This window comes from Microtus oregoni, unplaced genomic scaffold, assembly GCF_018167655.1.
Source record: "Microtus oregoni isolate MIOR12 unplaced genomic scaffold, Mior012 000010F_ref0000083, whole genome shotgun sequence".
NCBI lineage: Eukaryota > Metazoa > Chordata > Mammalia > Rodentia > Cricetidae > Microtus > Microtus oregoni.
The window spans coordinates 31,045,333-31,070,770 of NW_024543069.1; positions in this window are offsets into that span (position 1 = coordinate 31,045,333).

Genomic DNA, 25,438 nt, shown 5'->3' on the forward strand with positions numbered 1-25,438 from the left:
ATATCTAATTTATTGAGGTTTTAAAATATATTTTGGATATTAAACCTCTGTTGGATGTGGGGTTGTGCAAATCTTTTACGTTTTGTGGATGACCGTTTTGTCCTATTGGCAGTGTCCTTTGCTTTACGAAGGCTTTAAGATTCATGATATCCCATTTGCTAATTGTCAATGTTCTGCACAATTGGTGTAGTTAAGGGCCAGCTTCACCTCATCTGATCTGAGTGGTGTGGCATGTATCTGAATCACACAGGACCTTTGGTTGGCATGGTCTAGTGTTATGTATTTAAAGAGAAACCTAAGCCTTATATCTGCAGAGGATAATACAATCACCTTTTTATAAATATAGAACCTTAAAGCCAAAAAGAAAAGACACATGCTCCAACAAGCTTAATTTGTACAGTAATATATTAGTGTTCAGTTTTATCATTCATAAATTAATTATTTCTTTAAAAATAGCTAATAGGATTTTGCCAAATAGTAGAAAAATACATTGGGCTGTATGCATATGAGAAATGTCCATTGACCACTGAATAAAAAGTTCAGTTTAAGATAAATTTATTTATTACATTGTGGTGAAGAAATGTTATTTTAAACATATAGATGAATATGCCTTGAGTGAGAAAAGACTTTAATACTAACAGTTTGGATTACATAATCTCTTTTGTCATTGTTTGATCCACTATTTCTTAGTGAAGTATTCCTTGTTGTACTGAAACCTGATATGCATTTAAAGAAAAGAATGTATATATACACTGACAATTTATGGAAATTGATAATATATTATTTACCTAATATATACTCTGTATATGCTAAAACTTGTAGTGCATTTTTTTCTTTATTTAGCTTTTCCACAATTCTCCATATATATATATATATATATATATATATATATATATATATATATAGTCTATATTTGTAGAAAGTAAGCATTGTATATATTATAAAGAAGCATGAGCTTATATATAAGTTGAATTATACATTATTTGTATGTTCACATTGGGGTGCATGATGATAATTTCAGATGTGCATTCACTGAAAAGCATCGTTAAATTACATAAGGGTTAATACTAAGGCAATATTGGGTACTGAGTATGATATGAAATTTTACTCTTAGACCAGTATTTCTTAGCTTGGAGCTTTACAGATATTAATTTTAAAATAAGTACAACAAAAAAATGAAAAACTGTTGTATCTTAGACTGTGAAACATATGTTCTCTGTCACAATTTATAAGTTTATCAAGTAAATTGAATTCTTAATTAAACTTTAAGTAAGTATGCAACTTAATTTCTTGAAAATTCTTTTTGAGAAAATGAATTATAAAAGGCCTGAATTATAAAAGAAAAAAAAACCAAGAAACTCCTAATTGCACTAATGAGTTCCATTAGATGAAAATAAACGTGATACCAAAGTATTATGAAAGTGAGGTTCATATTTTATTTCAAATTAGTGCACACAGCCCAGTGAGCAAGTTTTAGGGAATGTAATGCTTGCATGATGTTCTCATTTAAAGTAATTATTGGGAGGGCTGGAAGTCTTGAGTGATTGCTCAATGGGTAAGAACAACTGGGGAAGAATAAAAATCTGAATTCAGAACTAATGTCTTAAAAGTATAAAGTGATACATGTTTCAGTGGTCAGTTATCACTACCAGGTGCTTTTGCGGCTTCAAATGTATGCATGTGTATATACATTTGTGTATGTAACAATCATACATTCAAAACATTATCAGCAAATAGTAATTGTACGTAGTGATACAATGACCTTTATATTTTCAGTATACCACATATCAATTATAAACTTATGCACTCTCTATTAGAAAAGTTTGAATGAAGCAGATGACCTCTATAGGGCAGCCACATATTATCTACTAAGCAAAAGGCTGAGCAGAAAAATACAAGTAACTCTCCGTGGATGATAGAACTCTGCTATGAAGATGCTTGCACAGAGTAGATAGGTAGCTCCTTCGAGTAGCTATTAACTCATATCTCTATATATAATGGTGGCTTAAGCAAATTATATCTGGGGAAATTATGAATGTGTTTGGACTTAACATGTGTAAAGCATATGCTACTCTTGAATTTAATTGTATCAGTGCTGCCTCAAATATTAATGGTAAATTATTCACCAAAACTCTTTTAAAATTTATTTTATTTGATTAGATCAAATATATTATTTTAAAGCAGTTCCTGAAAACTCCTGATGTTGCTCAATTGACATGATTTGGTTCTGAAGACAGCTTAAAGTTAGAGATTACAAATTTGACTTGCAATTACAGGTTGCTAATATAAAATGTAATGAAGCGAGAGAAATCCATTATATGCATGCCACAGAGAGAATGTGGCTTTTTTTTTAAAAAGAGACATGTCCAACATACAAACCATAAAAATTTAAAATAAGCATTTGTCTAACTTTGTTATAATGTACTTTGATAAATATTATGTTAGAAATTATCTCATTCACCAAATTCCCACATGTAATTCTAGTTATCAGTACTTCAGAAAGTAACATCATCTAAATTAAGGACTATAAAAGTTTTGTTTTCATAACTAAGATTTATTCATCTAGTGTTTCATGTATTTATGAAAAGGTAGAATAGCATATTTTTATCCATAGAGACTGTTAATTGTGACATTTAGCTTATGGATTTTTGTTGAAAGCCCTAGCAAGTGACTACATTAGACACTAAAGAAACAGAAGTTTCAAGAGGTTATATTTTCTGAGTACAAAATAATAGGCTTTTCTTCTGGTTTTCATATACACATATTTACTATAAAATTATTAGATATTTATGTCTGAAAAATATCAGTGCAAGCAGTGTATGGGTAGTATAGTGACTGTATCAAACTGCTTTATCATAGAGAACAGCTCTAAAATGAAAGATCCTTATATGCATATGTGGTGGATTAAGTAAAATTTGTGTGATCAGCTTCATCATGTTAATGAACTATAGTTAATTACAAATGCAATTAATGAATCATTTTATGAAAAATCGACAATTAGTATGAATTGCATGCTCAATTTTATTTGACTGACAGGTCTAAAAGCTTTATTTGGTAGATGATGTGCGGATCACACACTTCTAGATGAGTATTGTCTTGGGAAAACCTCCTTCACACACCTTCTTATGCATGGTAGGGGCTTTATGTCTCAGAGTAGTTGCCTATGATTCCTCTCTTTTGTAAAAATGTATATGAAGGAAGATTGAGACCATTTCCAATCACTTTGGTATTTAAGATTAAGATGGAATGTAGCTCCTTTTTTTAATATTAAAGATTTCTGTGTATAAGTGTGTGTCTCTGAGTAGGTTTGCACCTGTAAGTACAGGGTTCTGTGAAGGCCAGAAGAGGGTATTGGAACACATGGAGTTGGAGTTACAGAAGTTAATGGGTACTGTCTAACTAACTTGGGTCCTATTTAAGGGCAATAAGTGTTCATACCACTGAATTGCACCTAGCCACCTTTTTAACTTTTAGTAATGGCAGTTTCACTTTTAAAAGTGGAACAAAGGGAAATAACCAATAAATTCAGGGGTCTATGGTGTTGCTTTGTCCTTATTGAATAATCCTGTGAGACTATTTTTAGTTTACTACCAAGATTTTGGTTAGCAGCTCTATAACAATATTTTACTATTGCTTCTCTGAACCATTAGCAATGTCTACAAGTTCAGTATGTATGTTGATAAGCGATGCTGCAGAAAAAATATTTTTGCATTTATTTCTTTATAAAACTTTCATGCATGAGTATTGTGTTTCTATATTTTACTCCCCCCCATACACTTTACAGCTTACTCCCTCTCTATTTCAAATTCATGACCTATTTAATTACTATCATTTTACACGCACACACACACACACACACAGACACACACACACACAAATTAAATATAAGTCCATTCATGTGTGCATGTGTTTCAGGCTGACAATTTGAGATTGGATAACGTATTAAGGTATCATCTACAATGAAGACTCATTTCCCTCTCACCACAGCAATTAATTGACCATAACTGTTTGTCTAGGGGCAGGGCTTGTGAGGTTTCCTCCATCCACTTGGCCTATCAATTGGTGTTGTCATTATGCAACTCTTCTTCAGGTGACCACGTTGTTGAGATTTCATGCGAGCACCTTCCTCTCACATTTAGAATACATCATCCTGAACAGTCATCTTGGTTGTTTCGATCTTTTAAATTTTGTTATTTGCCTTTTGACTAAAATTACCCAGTATGGAAATTATAAATATGCTTATTATGTTGTATTCATATTGACTGTGGAGCATCTAGTAGGTTGAGCCTCTAACAAACTGAGAAAATAAAATAGAGACTATTCCCTCTTTTATTCTTTCCCTGCATCCCTTTTGACTCTTTTGTGGGGCTTTCTATTTTTCTCCTTTAAATCAATAGGATATCATTACTGTGGACAAATGTCCAGTTCCATTGTCAGATTAACGTTTAATAAAATTTAGTGAGTACTGAAGATTTTCAAGATTTTCCAAGTGTGACATATCTTCCTAAAACTTTAATGAAGTACAGATCAAGTGATTGCTTTATTAATATTTAGTTCATGGTGTAATTTATGCAACATGTTATGTTTAATTAAGATATAATTATATCATTTTATGTTTTCATCCCATTACATTAACCCTTCCCATATACCTCTCAAAATCATGCATATTTTTCTTTTGTTGTTATTGTAACATGTGCACACATATACCTAAAGTTTATATACAATCTGCTCAGTCAGTGTTATTTTGCATGTATATGACAAAATTTTAGAGTTCACTACTTAGTGTTGAATAATCACATGGGGTAGTTTTCCGTGGTGATTGCCATTTCTCCCACTCTTAACTTTGCTTACTTGCCTGTGCTTTTTTGTCTAGGGTTGAAGACCCATGAGATTTTCTCCATTGATGTAAATATTTTCCAGATCTCATTTAGGTAGCCAGGTTTACAAGGTTTTATGGGTGTAGCTTTGCTCACATTTATAAGGAACATGCTATCCCAGCAGACTTCCTGGACCTCTGAATTTATAATTTTCCCACCTACTCTTTCATTATGCTCCCTGGGCCTTTGGTGCTATATTTGCTTTGTAATGTATATATTGCATGTATATGCCTATGAATGAGTTAAAATACATGTTTGGCTGTGAGAGGACAGCTTTGGAAAGTTGATTCTTTAGATAGTCTTGTGAGGCTAGAAATTGACTAAAATCTTTGGCCTTCAAAGTCTTTACTAAATGAGCCATGCCACTAGCCTAGAATTTATTTATTAACCATTCCTTTGGGGGGAGATAGTTGTATTTTTCTCAGTAGATTTTTGATTGAAAAAATAAATTTGACAGAATAAATATTTTCAATTTCTTTACATTCATTGGGCATAATTACTGACATAAACATTTATTTCCAAATACATTTTTAACACAGCCAGATTTTCCTACTCAATATTGGAGGAAACTTGTAGGCATGCCAAGTTTGTTACTTAAAAACAAGAAAAAAGATTATTAATATTTTTACCATATATATACATTTTCAGATATGTATGTATAGCTCCAATCAGACACATTAAAGTTGTTAATATGTTGTGTTAATTCGATCAGTTAAGATACTATGTTTATATTACTCTGATAAAAGGCATGTTAGTTTACAGCAACAAAACATGAAATCAAATCTTGATTCTCTCCACTATCAAGGGCAAGGTGAAGTGTGTTTTATGAGTATCTCTTCATCACTAAAAGGTCTTCTGTCGATCTTTATTGAATATGTAAAATAAAATTAGTAAAATTTACTGACTTTTTCAACTTTAGACATAGTACCAAATTGTGAATTATTTAGCTTATCCATTTTTCTCTGAATTATTTTTAAAGTTTTGTTAATATAATTTGTATCTTTAAGTGTGTAAAAGAAAGACAGAATGACTTGTGTGTTGTACTTGCATGTGTGAGTCGTGTGTGGGTGCCAACATATGAGTATGTATGAGTAGTGGTGTGTTGCTGCTACAGCATGTATGCTGAAGGCAAAGGAAAAAAAAATCTACCGGGGATAACATTGTGTTTTAATGATAAAATACCAAGCCCCAAATCAAGGTGAGGCAGAAAGAGTGTATTTCATGTTACTGCTTGTTGTGCATCATCAGGGAATTCAGGATAGAAACTCAAACAAGAACCTGGATGCAGGAGGTGATGCAGAGTTCATGGAGAAGTGCAGTTTACTGGCTTGATATCCTTGACTTGTTCATCCTATATTCTAAGACCACTACAAGTCTAGATGTCTCAGATATTTAAATAAATAAATAAAGGTCTCCCCAGACTACAAGTCATATATCCATAGAGCTGTGTAATAAATCTTTCCAGTAGTTAGATGATTTGACTCCTCTTTGTTTTCCTTTTGTTTGTTTGTTTATTTCATAGTTTTGATTATGTTTTTTTTCATAACTCCACAAACATCAAAGAACTGGGACTTCATTCCTTTTTACAAAGTAAGTGACTTCTACCTAAAGAGAGCTTTCAGCCTCACTCACCTTGCAAGTCTTAAGTTAGTAACAGTATCCCTGTTTGACCTATCTGGCTCTCTCTGCAAGTAAATGGACATGAGACTTTTATTATCCTTCCGAATGATGATGGGTCCATAAAATGGACGAATGACTGCAGATATAATCCTTAGGTGTATGAAATGTCTTGTACAAGTGAGATTTTTACAAGAATGTTAAGAAATATGGAAAAGTTTTTAATCTTAGCTATGGAATTAAATATTATAGTAACTTTGATGATTCACATAAGAGTCATGCAAAAGGCCAAAGCCAGTCAAGATTTTTTGGATAGGAGGGGATCAGATGATGCCCAGTTTCTAGCAGAGGAGTTACTGAGGACTGTTGACATCTGGGGAGAATCAGTTTTCTGTCAGAGGATGGCTTCTATTAGGATGTTTGTGTTCCAGTGGAAGAGTATAGACTCTAATCCCAATTCAGATGAGTAGCAATAATTGGAGTCAGTAGATTTGTTGGGGGAAGACATGAGTTGGAAAAAGGATGGGTTGGGAGAACAGGAGTTGGAAGTGGGATGTCAGAGGGTGATACTTTCAGAACACATTATATAAAATGTGATATATAGATAAATAGAAAGAAAGATAGGTAGATAGATAAATAGATAGAGATAGATAGATAGATAGATAGATAGATAGATAGATAGATAGATAGAAAAAATTATCAAAGAATAAATAGAAAGAAAAATCAATAACTCTGGATCAAGGACTAATCTAAAACAAGGATAAGATTAAACCATGTTATTGGGTGCAATTATATAATGGAAATTATTTTCTAATATGGTGGGTTAAATGCATTTTTATTTCACAGTTAACACATTTTAGTGTTCTGATCTCTAAGGATGACAGCAATTTTATCTTCCACTCATGAAGAATGGCTAGAGTTTTGTGTCCTTTTAAGTGCCTACTCAAAAACTAATATAAAAGGTCTATCATCTGAATTCCTACAAACTACATCTTGTTATTAATATTAAAGCATATTTGTCATATGTGATTTGAGGTAGTCTTCTCACTCTTGATTTTTTTTGTATTCAAATGCATCCAAATTTTTTAACATGAGGACATTTTTCAAAGATAAATACATACTTATGTTCAGTCTTGAATGTGAAGCTATGTCTAATGAGAAAACTGAATTTCTTCATTATCTTGTCTCTTTAATCTTATTCAATACTTTTCAACCTAACAGCACTCCTATTTTATTCAATATCTTCAAAATTCAAATTAGTAAGAGAAAGCTTTGATGTTAACTTTCTTTTCACACAAGTTCGCCGTTCAGAGTCTTGTCTGAATACTCATTTCTGCAAGGAGAAATACAATTTCATTTGCATCTCATTGCTATCTGACCTCAGCTAGTTTGCCTGCAAAAGTGACATTGATCATATTCAATCTTCTCCCTTTCTTATTGAATATTGTTTTATAAATAATAGTTTTTTTTTCTAGCTCATTGATGTTTCGTTGGCTCTTTTTCTTTGCATCCTGTCCTCACTTTAGACCGGACAGTACTTTTTTGAGATCTTGATTCAGTCAAGCTATGTGACATTGAGCATAATAAGAAGATTTTAAAGATGGTTCCCTCCTGTCCACACTTGCTTTCATTAGTTGTGGATTCTGTAATCCATGGGTGAACTTTGGAATATATCATAACTTTTGCTTTATGTTTCAATTAACTTTTATTGTACCATTTGTACTGGTGTTTAAGGGTAAAGATATAGAATTCTGCTTTATTTTTTCCCCACCAGAAATCATATTCTAGCTTGGTTGGGATTCACAAACTGTTTTGAAGAGAATTTTTGGTCTTCATGTACACCCTGTTTTTTTAATAGTTGGATTTTAAAGAGTCACCTTTGTAAGGTCCAAGTTCATACGAAACTTTCTGAAGACCTAATGTATAGCTTTCCTATTTACCTCATTTCAATCCACAGATTTTATGACTCTATAGGTGCTGGTGCTTGTTCACTCACGCTGACCAACATGCAGGACTTGATTAACACTAGATATCCTCCACACAAGTGCATTAAGAATCATTGTAAATTTAACCACTTGCCTACACATATTGGAATTGTTGTTCCAGTGACCTGGTATTTCAAAGCTGCTGTGCTAAGTACTTATAATAAACATATTATGATTCTTGAGTTTTAGTTTACTGGATAATGAATTAGAAATAACCCTTTTGGGGGAGGAAATCAGGTATATTTTATTTTTTCTTCTTTATTTTTTTATATAGCTTTGCTTTGATTCCATTGGTTTAGCATTGGTTTAGCTCTCTGTTTTTATGACAATTCCAAACTGTCTTCATTACTCTAGCTCCCTAACAGAGCTTGATGTCAAGGATGGTGAAGCCTCCAGAAGTTACTTTATTGTACATGATTGTTTTGGTTTTCCTGAGTTTTTTGCTTTTCCATATGAAGTTGAGTATTGTTCTTTCAAGCTCAGCAAAGAATTGTGTTGGGATTTTGATGGGTATTGCATTGAATCTATAGATTGCTTTTGATAGGGTTGCCATTTTTATAATGTAGATCCTACATATCTAAGAGCATGGAACTCTTTGCATTTTCTGGTATCATTTTCAATTTCTTTCTTCAAAGACTTAAAGTTCTTGCCAAACAGGTCTTTTAATTCTTTGGTTAGTATTACCTTAAAATATTTGATGTTATTTGTGGCTATGGTGAATAGTGATGTTCCTCTGATTTCTTTCTCAGTTTCTTTCTCATTTGTATTTACGAGGTCTACTAATTTTTTTGGTTGTTGTTGTTGAGTTGATCTTGTGTACAGTCACATTACTGAAGGAATTTATCAGTTATAGGAGTTTCATGGTAGAGTTTTTGGGGTCATTTATGTGTACTGTCATATTACCTGCAAAAATGATTTCTTTTCTTTCCATTTATATCACCTTGACCTCCTTTTGTTGCCTTATTGCTCTACTCAGAATGTCAAGAACTAAGCCAAATAGATATGGAGAGAGTGGACAGTCTTGTCTTGTTCCTGATTTTGGTGGAATCATTTTGAATTTCCCTCATTTAATTAGATGTTGGCTCTTGGCTTGTTGTATGTTGCTTTTATTGTGTTCAGATATATTCCTTATATCCCGGATCTCTCCAAGACCTTTATCATGACGGGTTGTTGGATTTTACCGAATGCTTTTTGAGCTCTATTGAGATGATCAGACTTTTTTTATTTCAGTTTATTTATATGTTGGAATACATTGATAAATTTTCTTATGTTGAAAAAAATCTCTGCATCTCTCAAATAAAGCCAACTTGACCATGGTGGATGATTATTGTAATGTGTTCTTGGATTCGGTTTCCCAGTATATTATTGAGTATTTTTGCACCAATGTTCATGAAGGAGATTGGTCTTTAATTATTTTTCTTGGTTGAATCTTTGTGTGGTTTTAAATATCGGGGTAACTGTAGCCTCATAAAAAGAGTCTGGCAATGTTATTTCTGTATCTATTATATGATGTGGAATACTTCGAGGAGTATAGCTGATAGCGCTTCTTTGAAGTTTTTGTAGAATTCTGCACGCACACCTATGAACACTTGATTTTTGACAAAGAAGCTAAAATTATACAATGAAAAACAGAGAACATCTTCAAAAATGGTACTGGCATAACTGGATGTCAACATGTAGAAGAATTCAAATAGGTCCCAATCTATCCCCATGAACAAAACTCAAGTCCATATGGATTAAAGACCTTAATATAAAACTGACCACATGGAACCTGATAGAAGTGAAAGTGAGAAGTAGCCTTTAATCCATGGGCACAGAAGACCACTTGCTATTGTAATATCAATAGCAAAGACAGTGAGAGCAACAACAAATAAATGTGAACTTCTGAAATGAGAAGCTTCTGTGGAGCAAAGGACACAGTCAATAAGACAAAACGACAGCCTATTCAATGGGAAAAGATCTTCACCAACCCGACATTAGACAGAGGACTGATCTCCATAATATATAAAGAAATCAAGATATCAAACATCAAAATTCCAAATAATCCAATTAAAAATGGGGTACAGGTCTAAACAGAGAATTCTCAACAGAAGAATCTCAAGAGGTCAAAACACTTTTAAGGAAATGATCAACATCCATAGCCATAAGGGAAATACAAATCAAAATGACTCTGAGATACCATCTTTTACCAGAAAGAATTACTAAGATCAAAACCACCAATGATAGCTTATGCTGGAGAGGATGCAGAGCAAGGGGAACACTTCTTCATTGCTGGTGGGAATGCAAACTTGTACAACCACTCTGGAAATTAGTATGCCATTTTCTCAGAAAATTTGAAATCAATCTATCTCAGGACCTGGCAATATTATTCTTGACCATATATGCAAAGGGTACTCAATCATACTACAAGGGCATTTGTTCAAGTATGTTCATAGTAGCATTATTTGTAATAGCCAGAACCTAGAAACAACCTAGATGCCCAATCAGCCAAAGAATACATAAAGAAAATGTAGTACATCTACACAATGTAGTACAATTCAGTGATTAAAAAAAATGATATCTTGAAATTTTCACGCAAATGGATGGAACTAGAAAAAAGCATCCTGACTGAGGTAACACAGACACAGAAAGCATGGTATGTACTCACTCATAAGTAGATACTTGTTGTCAAACAAAGAATAAAGAGCCTATTGTCTATGACCCTAGGGAAGCTAAGTAAAAAGGTGAATCCTAAGAGTAACATATAAATAGACCTTAGAAGGGGAAATAGACAAGAACTCTTGAAAAAAATTGGAATCATGGGGTGGAGGGAGGAAGGAGCAAGGCTATTTACAAATAATGAACATAGTTGAACAAATGCCCTAGTAGCATGATTGAGCAGCCTTTGGGTGATGCCCATGAGTGGTTTTGCTGGGTTTTGATGTAAGTTGATTCCCAGTTTCCGAGAAAACACCATATTAATTTCCAAAGTAATTTTGCAAGTTTGCATTCCCACCAGCAATGTAGTAGTGTTCCCCTATCTCTGCATCCTCTCCAGCATAAGCTATCATTGGTATTTTTGATCTTAGCCATTCTGGCTGGAGTAAGATGGTATCTCATAGTCATTTTGATGTAAGTTGCGCTGATTGCTTAATTGCAAAACATGCATACTAACTGCTTTTTATAAGAAGACCATTGCATATAATTTTCCAATTAATTGATTTGTCAAGATCCCTTAAGCATGTTTGTATCTTGCGGCAATTGTAGCTTGAGATCCTTCATACAAATTGCACTTTTTATATAGGCTTCAACATTTATAAGTTGATAAAATCTGCCATAGTAAAAATAAATATCTGATATCATAAAATAATATCAATCTGACTCAAGATGTTACTACCATTCCAGGACTCTCACTTTGCTATGCATTTGTCTTCTTCATGTTGCTATAAAATTGGCAAAATCAGAAATAATGAAATTCACTTTTTTTCTTTTCTAAAGTTGTCATTGTATACTTTGAAAAAATAAAATTTTTGTTACACTATAGATTCTCAAAATTTCACAATTCTAAATTGGATTTATAGATTACACTTGTCTTTCTTTTATTTCCTCTTTTCTTTTTTTAAAAAAATAAATAATGCTAAAGTGAAAATTCATAAAAATCTCAGGCTGAGCAATGAAATGTATGCTGTATATTATCAAATAATTTATGCTGAGTATAACAGGTGAACAGATGAACCCTGTTTGATATGGGGAATGATGAATATTCTGAGAAGCAGTGTCTCACAGAGGAATAAGAGATTGAATAGATATTTCAGACATACTTTTGCCTACATAATCATATTCCTTTAATATAATTTTGACTATGTCATTCTTAAATTTCAATAGTTGAACTAATTCAACATTATCTAGTTGATTTATATAACAATAAAACTAATACAAATTAAACAACCATATTGACATCAGGTAAGATAAACTCGCAAAACACTTTACATCTTATTGTAATAAAGCTTATTCACTAACTATATTTCTAAACCTTGATACAAAACAAAGACAAAATTTTATCCCAACTTCCTATAGCTGTCATAAATACTTGCCTACTTTGATCATTATTCTCTCTTTGATTCCTTTTCCTGGATTTCCAGAAATGTCACCATATTTGACTTTACCTTATTATTTTTACTGACTAAATGATGAATTAACTTAGATTTAAGATTTGATTTTTCTCTGCCTGATCTATTCTCAGATACATGGAATTCATAATTTTAATATACTCAAATACATATGGCCAATCTGTCATACTAAATCATTAAATCAAATGTGAATATACAGATAGTAATGGAAATATCAACTAAACAAGATCAACAATGACTTGAACAATGTGTTCCTCGACATAGTTGATGTAAATACAGGATATCTCATAGCTCAAAATAAAACAGGAATTTGAAATACACTTATTTTCTTCCTCCAGTATGCCATACAGAATCTACCTGAAATCCTCCAGGATTCACTACAAGATACATTTATATTCCCACTTCTGTTTGCCACCATAGCTTCCATCAAACCACACAACACCATCATATTTGACTTGTTGTAAGGCATTGCAACTAGCGCTGCTATTTCTGTTCTTGCCATGTATACTTTATTTCCAACAAAGAAGGTGATATTTAATTCCTCTCTGAGGTAAGGCCATTCTTCTTCTAAGAACTATCAATAAATCATCAGTCAGTCAAAGCCTAGCCCTTAATCTGTTGTCAGTTCAAATCTCCTCAGTCAAACATTCCCCTGTCCCACTGCCTTTCTTTTTTCTCCTAAATGTCTTTTCCAATCATCAGTTCCTACCTGGTCCTTATTTACAGTAAATATTCTCCTGCCTCTGAACTCAAGCCCTGGAAGTTTATTCAATGGATTACCCTCAGGTCAGATAACATATATTCAATCATACTCTCATTTAAGTATGTACACTTTTTATTCCTCAAGGAGGTATGTATTAAGTATGTTCTGTTTGTAAGTACAATCATGCAGCTGGATAAATTACTCCTTATTTAAAAGCAAATACTGTTCTTGTAGACATTTGGTTTGGTTACCAGCAGTTATGTTAGGATACTCATAACTGACTCTATTTGCAGCCCGAGGGTATCCAATATCCTATTCTGAACTCTGTAGGTATTTGCACTTACATGTGCATGTATCTATAAACAGACATACACATATACATATTTAAAACATTTAAAAACTGTTAAAAATGCCATCAGTCGAGAATGATATTGAAAGGATCTCAAATGTGTCTACCTGTTCATTTTTATTGAATATACATCTTCAATTTTACCTAAATATTACATTTATTACAACTGGAATCTGATGCCTTATGTGTCTCACTTTCATAAAATGAGTTCTCTGAAGATACAAAGATTTTTCTCAATGAAGGCTCTTGTATCCTCTAAAATTAACTCTATATTTGACACAAGTCAATATTTAATATTATTTTTAAATATTTATTGAATAAATGACCAATTCTCACATAATGAAGACATTTTCCCACAGTGAATATTTATTCAATTTGTATATATTAAAAATAATTTTACGCATTAAAGAGCTGCAAACAAGGCATAGGTATACTCCTAGGAATATAGTAAGTGAGGAAATATCAAGATGGTGTAGTTTCTTCTAATGACTTCTTTATATTTAACAATAAACATATATACATACTCAAATAAGTTATTCTTCATTGAATTGTGTCAAAAAATTAAAAAATATGAGACAATTAGAATTTGAGAGATATTCTTAATCATATTCAAATAGTACCCATTTCCATTTTCAAGACAAGAGGGAACATTCTGAATTTCCTTAGAATGCAGTTCAGCCAAGTGTCCCAGGGCTAATGATGCATACTCTGCCTGGTTGTCAGGGAAGTGTGCTTGTACTCAGGAAGCAGAAAACATACTGCTGCTTTTCACAGCAAGGCTCTAAGCTCACTGCAAGGGGAGAATGTCACAATGCACAGAATTGCTGGGCGCATTTCACAGAAGTCCTCAGGAAAGATCATGATACACGACAAAATGACACAAGAATAATGTGCTTGGGAGCCAGTCCAACTTTCTGTGAATCACCTGTTGTTTCCAATAGATCAGGGCCAGTAATCTTAAAGAAAAATAGAACCCATTAAAGGGGAATAGCAGGAAGGGCCCTTAATTAGGCAACAGCAATTTTATGATACCGAAAACAAAGTGACTTTAAGCCCATTTTGTTTGTTCAATCTTGGTGAACGCTCTGCAAGATCACAATATGCCAGGAATACCAAGGAAGAATAGAGCCAGACTGTGCAACTCAGTGAGATTTTTTGAACTAAAGATAAAATAAAATTAAAAAAAAAACTAGGTTATGGGAGAATTAACTCAGTAACATAGGGCTTGTCTAGTATGTGAAAATCTATAGCTAATCCCAACATCCTTTCCAGAAATAAAATACTAATTTATATTGTTTTAAAGTTTCAAATACATTAAATATAGGATGATAGTAAAAAATATACTCAACTAATTGCTAAATTTGTTGTTTGAAAGAAACACCCTCAATACTGAAGTAACTAATAAATTTTATCTTTGAATATTAGATTTTAGTACTAATTATATTTTGAAAATAATTTTGTTTGACTTCTGATATTAAATTTAACATTACCTAAGAACTCTGCATTTCTACAAGAACAGGTAAGAAGGGGGAACACTGGGGAGGTGCAATTTAGGATTTTGTCGACATTGTACAGGGTTTCTGGTTTCCTCCCCATTTTGTATTTTTGAGACAGGGTTTACCTCTTTGGAGTCTGTCTTTTTTTTGCCAGTAATATGAAAATATGAAAAAATCTTAGCGTCAGACCCCTTTTGAGGAATACAATCATGATTTCAGTTTTTACATAGTTATAAGTATTCACGTATCCAGTCATTCATGGTGGTGTAGAAAAAGTAGGTTCCTGAGTGGTCAATACCAAAATTAAAGCAGTGCGTGGTTTCCCATTCCTATAAAGACAACACTCAAGAGACAAGAAACTGGACATCTATGTGTTCAAGGTCAGTGTTGTCAACACAGAACTTTTCAGATTTGCCAGACCTCGCAAGAAAAGAAAAGGAAATAAACAACTTGCTGTTTGTAAAAAAAAAAAAAAAAAAAAAAAAAAAAAAAAAAAAAAAAACAAATCCTTGTAAAGCTGCAATGAGCACATTTTTTTTTCTTAAATAGCTCTCTGAGAAATTTATTTTATATTTTGCTTCTCAGGCACAAATCTATTTTTACTTAAAATTTATATGTATACTTATGGTGAATTAAAAGTGAAATGTCTCCCATATGCTGAGGCTAGTGACACTGTTGTGTAGTTTTTGGAACCATTAGGTGGGTCAGCCACGATGGATGAAGAATATCATGGGGCAGTCATTGAAATTTAGTTCAGCACGCGTACAATTCCTTATGTATGGCTGGGTGATGATTATCTCCTTTATGCTTAGTGTATCTGCTGCCATGCCTTTCTCAAGAATGTGGATGCTCCATCAGGGACCCAAAGTCATAAGAAGCACCTTTCTTCTATAAGTTAGATTGGTCAAGCTATTTTATCACAATAGCAAAATCTAACTGGAGTATATGATGTTTCTCTTTGATTTTTCTTCCTTTTTCTCACTGTTTTTCCTATCAACTTATTTATTTTTGTCTTTATTTTTTATTGACTTTTCTTTCTCTTTGTAAAATCATAAATTGATTGTACATGACAGTATCAATAATTACAGTTCTACATTTCATCTCATTGATCATACTTTGATCAAAAGTATAATATTGTCATCAGGAAACAAAATAGAGTGCAGTGAAAACATCACGGTTTGAGTTTTATCAACATATGGGCATTTGGTACCATTACAAACTTATATTGGTAATTTTAGATATTTTAGTTTTTATCTTTGGTAATTATTCAATTTATTTTAGATTAAAATGGATATATAGATCAATGAGAAAACAGTGTAAGAGTAACATTAACTATTCAATCTGTGACTATAGAAATCTCTTTACAAGCCATATGAGGTTGAAGATAATTCTAAGTGCAATCCTCTCAAATTCATAAATTTCCTTAAAATCTTGAGTTATTTTCAAACTTGAGTGTGAGAATCTTGATTGCAACAGCACAATGTTTAAATAATTTAGAGGATCTTTAATTTTTATCACTATACTATAATTTCCAGTATGTAATTCATATTTACACATAGAGTATTTCATTTTGATATTAAGTTTCAATTATTTTAATTTAGGAGCCAAACTGTTCCACATACTCATGATGTGAGCCTGTCCACTAAAGCTTGATGAACATACCAAGAGCCACACTTTCAAAGAAAACTGACTCTCCCTTTCCTAAAAGCTTCCAACTGTCTAGAGCATTTCAATCAGGGATGGTAGATCAATCTAACACATCAGAAACTGTAGGAAGAGGCCGCTTGTTCACCCTGGTCACCTAGAACCAAAATAACCACACAGAAACTGTATTATTTAAATCACTGCTTGACCCATTTGCTCTAGCTTCTAATCTTACATCTTAAGTTAACCTTTATCCATCAATCTGCGCATCACTATGAGGTTCTGGCCTACCAGCAAAGTTTTAGCACATTTGTCTCTGGCAGAAGCTCTGTTGCTTCTCTGACTCTGCTTCTTTTCTCCCAGCATTCAGCTTAGTTTTTCTAGCCTACCTCTATTCCACTATAGCTCTTCTATAGGCCCAAAGCTGTTACTTTATTAACCAATGGTATTCACAACATACAGAGGAGAATTCCACATCAGGAAGCCTTGATCATCTTCATGTCTCTTTTAGGTAATCACAACTTCTTTGAGTTTGTGAGTGTATCAGGAAGTTCGTTGCTGCAGCATCCCTCAACTTCTGCTTCTGACAATCTTCTGCTCCCTCTTTCCACAAGGCCCCTGATTCTTAGACTGGGAATCTGGCAGTTTAAGTAATAAGGTGAACCCAAAGAAAAACATATATAGACAAAAATTTGGGAACGGGGGGGGGGGGGGGCAGAGGGTAAAAGCAAGGGGAGAAGGGGGATTAAAAAGAACTTGAGGGAATGGGATAGTTGCGATGGAGGAAGGACAGAGATGAGAGCAAGGAAAGAGATATCTTGATTGAGGCAGCCATTATGGAGTTATCAAGAAACCTGGCTCTAGAAAAATGCCCAAGAACCCACACGGATGTACCCGACTGAGACCCTAAGACCAATGTAATCAAATCAAATTTCCACATATCAATCTACATACCTACAAACACCTGATTTTTGACAAAGAAACTAAAATTAAAAAATGGATAATGAAATCATATTCAACAAATGGCATAACTGCATATTGACATGTAGAATACAAATACCTACATATATATCACCATGTAGAAAACTCAAGTTCCAATGGACCAAAAATCAACTACACTAAACATCATAGAAGAGAAAATGGGAATTATCCTTGAATGTGCTGGCGCAGGAGACAACTTCCTAATTATAACACCAATAACACAAACACTAAGAGCAACAATTAATAAATGGTCCTCCTGAACCTGAGAAGCGAAGGACATTGTCAGCAAGACAAAAGGAAGCCTACAGAATGGGAAAAGATCTTCACCAACCCCATATATGACAGAGGACTGATCTCCAAAATATACAAAGACCTCAAGAAACTAGACATCAAAGAACAAATAATATAATTAAAAAATGGGGTATAGACCTAAATCAGGAACTTTCAAAAGAGGATTATTAAAATATCTAAATAAAATATTTATGACATAGAGATTAATATTTTAATGTTTCACATACATCCATAATGTCTCCTCAATATCATTTATACTTGCTTCACTATGAAATCTAATAATTTAAAGCTTGTTTTAAGTTGCCTATGTATATAAAGTCTACTTTTTATTCTTATGAGACAACTTCCATAAATATACTCTTGAAATTAGGAAGCATAATTAAAAATAAATTATTTGATTCTTAAGATAACTTCAATGTTCATATGTTCTGTAGTAGGAAGTGATTCTATTAGCAAAATATAAAGAAGCTATATAAAGTCCTTTATAGATATGCATTAGCTGTCCAGAGTGCTATGGCTTATATATTTTATAGTTCTCCAGATTAAAACTGATTATACCTAAATTCTATAATTATTTTGAGTGATCAATTATGTAATTTCTATTACTGGTAAAATCAATAAAACCACTGATTTTTTTTAAGTATAACACAGAAAGAACTTAATGTTAGGAAGATGAAAATGAAGGGTCTATAATGACAAATAATTGCACAAAACCAAGGTTCTACTCTAAAGCAAAGCAAGATTTTAAAATCAAATGTAAGTTGCTGCTAGAACATTTACCTAGCACATTAATTTAATTAAATTAAATCAGAATTTAATTTCTACTACTTTCGCAATAGACTCTGCTAAAAACCATATGTAAGTAGTCACAAATCCCTGGTGGAAACACAGAAAGCAAAAGCTTCACTTGTTGAACATAGCAGAGATATCTCTTTCTCTAGGTAATCAGAGATTGCCTCTACAGAAACTTGCGTGTGACTTAGCTTAATAATCAGGCATTAAACACAGTGAGGACACGGAAGATACAGGTTACAGGTTATGAGAAATCAAACTGTTTGTAGCATACAAGTAAATAAAATCTCTTTGACACCCAGGTCACGCACGTGATCCATAATCATCTTTGTGGCTCTCAAAGCAAAAAGGCTCAAACGTGAGAAAGGAAAAAGGGTGGATAAGTAAGTTTTGGAGTGAGGGTGGGGGATAGCAGTGTTGGGGATGACAGCAATCAGAAATAATCATTATATAAATATGTACAGCTGTCAATAAATTGAATAAAATTTAGAGTAAATAGAAAAGGTAAAGATAAATATTTTGTTCACATATAGGAATAGCTTGGATTTTAAAAAAAGAATCAGCATTAAATTTTGGAAATATATGGTACAATTTTTACAGTTTATTGTTTTTAATTGAGTTATATATTTTTCCAACTTCGCTTCCCCCCCTCCCATTCCACACCCCCACATCACCAACACATCCAATTTACTAAGGAGAGCTTGTCTTTTTCTCCTTCCTTGAAGATATATGTATTTCAATCTTAGGGTTTTTTTATTATCTAGGTTCTCTGGGTTTGTAAACTGTAGACTGGATGTCTCTTTTGCATAGTGTATAAAAGCCACTTATGAGAAGGTACATACTATATTCGTCTTTTTTGGTTTGGGTTAAATCACTCAGTATCATTTTTCTTTCTAGCTCTGTCCATTTGCCTGCAAATTTCAAGATGTCATTATTTTTATTTTTTACCACTGAGTAGTACTCAATTGTGCCAATGTGCCACATTTTCTTTACCCATTCTTCATTTGAAGGGCATCACGGTTATTTGCAGGTTATGACTATTACAAATAATGGTGCAGCAGTATTTCTATGACTTGAGGTAGATTGATTCCTAATTTTCAGATAAATCACGATACTGATTTTCAAAGTGTCTGTACAAGTTTACACTTGCAACAGAAATGGGGGAGTATTCTCCTTTCTCTACATCCTCTCCAGCGTAATACGTCATCAGATTTTGGATATTGGACTTTTTTTTTCAGGTGTAAGATGGTATCTTCGAGGTTGTTTTGGTTTGCATTTCTCTGACGGCTAAGGAAGTTGAGCAGTACCTTAAGTGTCTTTTGACCATGTTAATAACAACAAAATATTAAATCTACTTTCTCATTGAGTCAAAGAAAAATGTTAGATAGAAGGAATAGCTTGATAAAATAATTTATGCTAATTATATTTTCACTCTATTCTACTTTATGTAGAGACAAATTAAGTTAAAAAAATAAGCTGATTATTAATTTGGCACTGCAGCATATCTGAGTTGAAATGTGCTTTTGCCTACTGTTTCAGCCCCTTTCTCTAATGTCTTCTAATTTCACTGTGCCCCAGTTTGGGATGGTATAATTTATTTCCATTTCATGTTGCTCCCTAGTTTTGTACAAGACTCCCAACTAATGTTCTAAGCAGGGAGTGACTGAGGCTGTAAAAGCAAACTTTCTTATGGTCTCAAATGAAGATCATATATTTTTCTTCACAGTGTCAGGTAATTTTCAAGGAAGACACAAGAGAACGAAGACTATCATGTGAAAGTGGAGAAAACAACTGCAATTATGACAAAGTAGACACTAATCAACAAATTTGTCCGGCTCAAATGTATCTAGTTACAACATTTTAAGATTAAAGGATTACTGCCCTGGTTTTTCCCAGAGAACTCCTTTATCTATTACTCAGCATTAGGTCTTGAAAAGTACTTACAACGATTTCTAAATTAGAGTGTCAAAAGATTTCATCTTAGCAACCTCTCCCTTAGAACATTTTCTCCTTAGTCTAAAGCATTTTTTATATCCTCCTGCATGAGCTAGAAGAAGTGGGAGCTTTGTACAACCCTAAAACCAAATCATTCTTCCACTGATAATATCTACAGCATTTTGTAAGCATTCAGCCATTGTGCAACATATCATACTTTGCTACATTTTTGTTTTATTACATAAGCTATATGTATGCAAACACACACCATATATACTTTATTAATATACATTTCATTATTAATCTTAATGATATCATTTACTTATCTCTAAAACTCCTTTTTTCCTAACATTTGATGTAAAGTTGTGATTCCATACTCTTATCTTTTTTTGTTCTTTATGTGTTTTTTAAGCAACTTCTAAATATGCCATATTTTTATGTCACAATTTTGTTATCCTGTTGGGATTATATGTGTGTAGATGTTCTGTTTGAACATCATGTTTTCTCAAATTCAGGTACAAAAATCACTAAAATTCATGCTTTTGTCTTCTGGAGGAGTTTCTTATAATTTGGGTTATTTACAGATCTTATCAAGTACTTGCCAATTCATCTCTCTCCTGCTCTGTTTCTCCCTCTCTCTCTCTGTACACAACTCATATAACACACATATATATATAAATGTATTAATTATACATTAATTATAATATATATTAATGTAATATATTAATGTATTTATATATATATTAATGTTTTGCATTCTTACCATGTAATCTGTCTTTTTTTCACTTTATATCTAAGTGTGGTGCCAAATATAAGGCTTTTTAGACCATGGTTTCACTACAAAGAAAAGTAACAACAACAACAAAAACTCATACAAACAAAAACATAATACTCACTGTTCTTAATCTATAACATCTGGACTGACTGACATTGTAGTAAATTTGAAGCTTATTTTTGCAGTAAGGCAAGTCAGTGTTCTGTTTTGGAAAAATAAAATGGTGCTTAAAATTAAGTATAAAATGTGTTGGAAAGTTATCTGAAATGTAGTGAGGGGGATTCACATTTAAAAATAGCATATATTGTTATTTTTGTTTGTTTTCATTTCTTTTGGGCAAAGCCTCAATATGTAACCTTAACTAATCTGGAAATCGGTATGTAGACCAAGCTGTTTCAAACTCAGAGAGCTCTGACTATCCTTGCCTCATGAGTCCTGGTTTTACAGGCATGTACCAACATGCTCAGCACCATATTTTACATTTCAACAATAACAATCAGCATAATCTTCTCCAAAAAGAGTATCTGATATAGGGAAAACAGAACTATGAGTATGGGTGAAAGAGACAGATGCTAGATCGATAGATAGATAGATAGATAGATAGATAGATAGATAGATAGATAGACAGACAGACATACAGAAACAGGGAAAATGAAGTTAGATATGCTAGAATTGAGGATGTGAGAGAATTTGATGGGGGAATATGATAAAAATATATAGTATGAAATTTATAAAATTAAAAATATTAAAAATACTGAAAACAAAGTTTGATAAGCCTAAAGTAAACCAGAATTAGCAGTTCTTTTCACTACTTTTGTTGTTTTTGGCCATGGCTCCGATAACCAGCAGGTTCATCAAACTCTGGTCTAGAACTGGAGAGGGATTCAGTAGATGTTCTTACTATCAGAACCCGGTAACTTTAAATAAGCTCGGAGGGCAGACCCTCATGTGAACTATGGAAATCCATGCCAGACACCAAACTTGGGTTCTCTGAAAAGACAGTGTGTGCTCTAGCCGCTGAGACAACACTATAGTCCCTAGAAGGATAATATTGAAAGGTAAGTCACTTTCAGTTTCGTAAAGAATAACAAGGAATCTTTCTGTCATTAAAAAATTAATGTTATTTTTAAATAATATAAATCTATTAAAAATGTCACATACCTCTCCTTTGTAATAATTTATGATAATAGTTTAACTGACGCCAACCCAATTATATGCGACTACTTCACTGGTGTACAATATTTTCCTGTCATTTGATAGATTGGGTAAGTGAGTAGTATCATCATTTTTTTGTACATCAACGTTTCAAAATAAAATTTACAACATAGACAAAAGGTTTTAGGTGTCTTTGTGGAAACAATGAAAAATGCTCTGGAATGATGATGAAATCAAATTTAATAATACATGGCCAAAGGTAGGGCAAATCATGTTAATTAAATGGCTGCAGATCTCCTCTAAATTTTCATAGAAACCTTACCCAACTTTGAATGCTGCCAGTCCGGAAAAAAGAAATGTAAGATAATAAATGATTGAAAAAATTCTTTGGTCTTCCTTACAGAGAGGTGACACAGTGCCAAAATTAAAAAGTTGATATCCATGGAAAAATCAGGGTTTATTGTTTCTTTCATTGCTTATTTTATTTACATTTAAATTTTCACTTGGTATATCCAGAATAATTTCACCTTTTAAATCTTTCCAGAAATCTATTTTCCTAGAATATGTGAATAACAAGAAGAAATTTGGCCTTTAAAAATGCAAGCAGTAACAATTTCATGATACTGACATTTAAATATGACTGGGGTGTTGCAATAACAATAATATCTAGCTAAAATTAGAAAACTAATAAATATCACAGGAAACGATAAGCATTGAGTAAATGGTGGTTCTAAGAATAATATAATTAACTTCCTCATACTGTTTAATGGAAATCTCCATATGTCTTTACCTACTAGAAGAACAAATTCAAATAAAAATAGAATAGGCTTTCAATATTCGCAATGCATAACATTTATAATTTACTGTGAGTGAAAATGTCTGCCATGTAATAAAAACTATAAATTAATTTTAAATCTTACAAAAGTATGGACAACTTTAATATTCACTATGTAGACTTGGAAGTTTCCAGTATTTTGATTCTAGAAATCAATGAACGTTCCATATACATTTAATTTCAAATAAACGAGTAGACAGCAGTTACAATGAAAAGCCCTGGACAGAACAGTTCACAATAAAACACTTTTCTATGAGGTAAAAAAAAAAAATGCTTTTTTTTCTTTTAGACACACTGAATTGGGAAAAAAAAAGAAAGTGAGAAATTATTATTTAAGCTTCAAAGATTCAGGCATGTAAGTGCCAAAATATTGCCGCTACAATGATTAGTTTTTTTGAGAATTCCACAGATGTGTGAAAATGTGCATGGCTCGTAGAATTTGCATTCGTTCTCTGCCAGAGGAGAACAATGGCTGGAGCAGCAGTGCTGAGATGGAGCATTTCTGTCCTCGTTAGTACGGCAGATACTCCCAGGGGAATGCAAACAGCTTGCTCAGTAAGTGGACTAATTATCTTTGCTAGGGACAGAGATGGTTCCTTTGGAAATCTCACAGCAATATGTCTCTGGTCATGTAGTACTAACAGGATGGGCTCCGATCTCAGATTTATGACATATGAACCACTCTAGGCTTCATGCACCACCATAATCATGTTATACAATGGAGACATTTGATAACCTGCCAGATCTCTCTGTGTCAAGTAACCAGCCTGCATTATTTAATATCCAAGGAAGATAGCCTGATGGGATATGAGAAAGAGTGCCTTGGGGACTCAGATATGTTATCCCAGACCTCTTTGGGCTCTTTTTATGCTAATTTTGTTGCTTATATATTTAAAATTATTAAAACATAGGAGTAAGGCCTGTGCTTTCAGGAGTTGACTCGTCAGTCTCACTGATGAATGCCTCTATCCCAGGCTTGTATAAGGAGTGGAGTTTTCTTTCGGTCAGGATGCAATTGGAAATTCATGCTGAATGCAAAATGGGAGAAGCTTTGAGGTGTATGACAGTATATAAGCCTTAGCAACAGATTTTAAGTGAAATAAAGTGTTTTACAAGGAGACTAGATAAATGGTTAAGAAACATACATGCGAATTAGAATGTTTCAAGGCATACATACATAATATATTCCTATATACATTTCCTAAATAATGTTAACAATTTAGCAAAAGTTAAGACATTTGAATGAGGACGAGAAGGGATGGAGAGATAACTAAGCATTACCTGTTGGTTTTCCAGAGGAAAGCATTTCCCAGAATTCATATTACAGCTCCCAACCATTTGTAACCACAGCTTCAAAGAATCTTGCTTTCTTGCCTCTCTCTCTCTCTCTCTCTCTCTCTCTCTCTCTCTCGCTCTCTCTCTCTCTCATAATACAACAGGAAATCCCAGAGAAATCCCAGTGAGGGTCAAGTATCTGTGGTGTAGTAAAAAACAGAGACCTTAAAAGAGACCAATGACTCTCTGCAATGAACACCTGCAAGTAAAGCTCTATTGACTAAAGGGTTTACTGTATGAATCACTGTGGCATACTACAGCTTCCACAATGAGAATTTTCATTTTCTGCTTTTTTTCCCTTATCTCAAAAATTTTATTTTATTTTTTTTTATCTTTGGGGGGATGCAAAGCAGAAGGAGGATATGAGGGGATAAAACCATGGGAGATAAATGGAATTGAGTTGCATGATGTGCAAGCTAAATTGAATAAAAAGTTAAAAAAAAACACAGATAAGGCACAAACCATTTATCAAGATTGGATGAGACAGCCAGTAGAAGGAAAAGGGTCCCACAGGCAGACAAAAGAGTCAACCACTCTCAGTCCCTCTATTTGTACAACC